At 44.9% G+C, this 2146-nt stretch overlaps 1 pseudogene; it reads right to left on the bottom strand.

Moving 5' to 3' along the window:
• Positions 1-669: 669 nt before the first annotated feature.
• Positions 670-1940, bottom strand: LOC111147205 (annotated as a pseudogene).
• Between the last annotated feature and the right edge of the window lie 206 nt (positions 1941-2146).

Genomic DNA, 2146 nt, shown 5'->3' with positions numbered 1-2146 from the left:
ATGTAATACAGCATTGTCTATAATAAGTATGCTATGTGTTAGATCTTCAAAATTTATTCATCTTTTAGTTGCAAGTTTGTATCTTTTAACAACATTTACCCAGTTCCCCCAGCCCCTGGTAACCATCATTCTACCCTCTGTTTCTGCAAATTTGTCCGTTCTACAAGTTCCACATATAAGTGATACCATACAATATTTATCTTTGATGGGCTTATCTCACTAAGTATAATGCCCTAAAGATCCATCCATTTTATTGCTAATGGCAGGATTTTCTTTTTTCTCATGGCTGAGTAATATTTCATTGTATATATATACCACAACTTTTGTATCCATTCATCCACTGATAGGCACTTAGGTTGTTTCCATATCTTGGCTATTGTGAATAATACTGTAATAAACAGAGGAGTGCAGATTTCCTTTCTTTTTCTTTCTCTTTTTCTCCCCCTCCCCCTTCTTCTTCTTCTCTTTGGCTGGGTACTGTATACTTATTGATGGTACATGACAAGGTAGAGCTTCCCAAGTCCCTGCTTTTCTTCAGGGCATCTGGGATGGAAACTAAGGAGATTAGGATATACTCAGTATGTTGGGGAATGAGTTGTGGCTAGGACTTCCCAAGAGCTGAGGGCCTCTCTCTTCTTGTTGTTCTTGCTAGGCTGGTCCAGAGGGTCTTTACCCCTTGGAGGCCATGTGGACCATAAGGTCTACCACCTTGTTGCTGTAGCCAAATTCATTGTCATACAAGGAAATGAGCTTGACGAAGTGGTCATTGAGAGCAATGCCAACCCCAGGATCAAAGGTGGAGGAGTGCCCATCACTGTTAAAGTTATGCAAGACTACCTGGTACTTGGTATAGCCCAGGGTGCCCTTGAGGGGGCCCTGTTGTGCCTGCTTCACCTGATTCTTGATGTCTTCATATTTGGCAGCTTTCTCTAGGTGACAGGTCAGATCCACAACTGAGATATTGGGGGTGGGAACATAGAAGGCCATGCCAGTGAGCTTCCCATTCAGCTCAGGGATGACCTTGCCTACAGCCTTGGCAGCGCCAGTAGAAGAAGGGATGGTGTTCTAGGCAGCCCCTCAGCCATCACACCACAGCTTCCCAGAGGGGCTGTTCATGATCTTCTAGGTGGCAGTGATGGCAAGGACTGTGCTTATGAGTCCCCTCGATGATACCGAAGTTGAAATGGATGACCTTGGCCAGAGGGGCCAAGCAATAAATGGTTCAGAAGGCATTGCTGACAATCTTGAGGGTGTTGTCATACTTCTCCTGGTTCACACTCATCACAAACATGGGGGTATCAGCAGAAGGGGCAGAGATGATGACCCTCTTGACCCAATGCTTCAGGTGAACCCCAGCATTCTCCATGGTGGTGAGGACCCCAGTGGACTCCACAACATACTCAGCTCCAGCATCACTCCATTTGGTGTTGGCAGGATCTCACTCCCGGAAGACGGAGATGGGCTTTCCATTGATAACAACATTCCTGTTCTCAGCCTTGACTGTGCCATGGAAACTGCCAGGGTGGAATCATACTAGAACATGTAAACCATGTAGTTGAAGCCAATGAAAGGTCATTGATGCTGACAATATCCACTCTGCCACATGTAAAAGCAGCTCTGGTGACCAGGCATACAATATGGCCAAGTCCATTTACTCCAATCTTCACCACCTTGTCTTGGGTATGTGGCTGGTACTGAATATGTGTACGAGAATATGTGGCTGTCTGTCAAACAAGGAGGAGCAGAGAGCCCAGATTTCTTTTCAAAATCCTGTTTTCATATCCTTTGGATACATACCCAGGAGTGGAATTTCTAGATCATATGGTAGTTGTTTGTTTGTTTGTTTGTTTATATTTATTTATTTTGAGAGAGAGAGAGCATGAGAGGGGAGGGTCAGAGGGAAAGAAAGAGAGAGGATCCCAAGCAGGCTTTACATCCATCGCTGAGCCTGATGTGGGACTCAGTCTCACAATCCAGAGATCGTGACCTGAGCTAAAAATCAAGAGTGGGCCATTCAACCCACTGAGCCACCCAGGCACCCCTGGTAGTTGTATTTTTAATTTTTTGAGAAACGTTAGTAATATTCTCCATAGTGACTTAACCAGTTATATTCCCACCCACAGGGCACAAAGGTTTCCTTTCTTCC

The sequence above is a fragment of the Enhydra lutris genome, unplaced genomic scaffold (genome assembly GCF_002288905.1).
Source record: "Enhydra lutris kenyoni isolate GAN:26980312 unplaced genomic scaffold, ASM228890v2 scaffoldscaffold16, whole genome shotgun sequence".
In the NCBI taxonomy this organism is placed as follows: domain Eukaryota; kingdom Metazoa; phylum Chordata; class Mammalia; order Carnivora; family Mustelidae; genus Enhydra; species Enhydra lutris.
The sequence above is the reverse complement of the archived record's forward strand: the minus strand, read 5'-3'. Positions and strand labels throughout refer to the sequence as shown.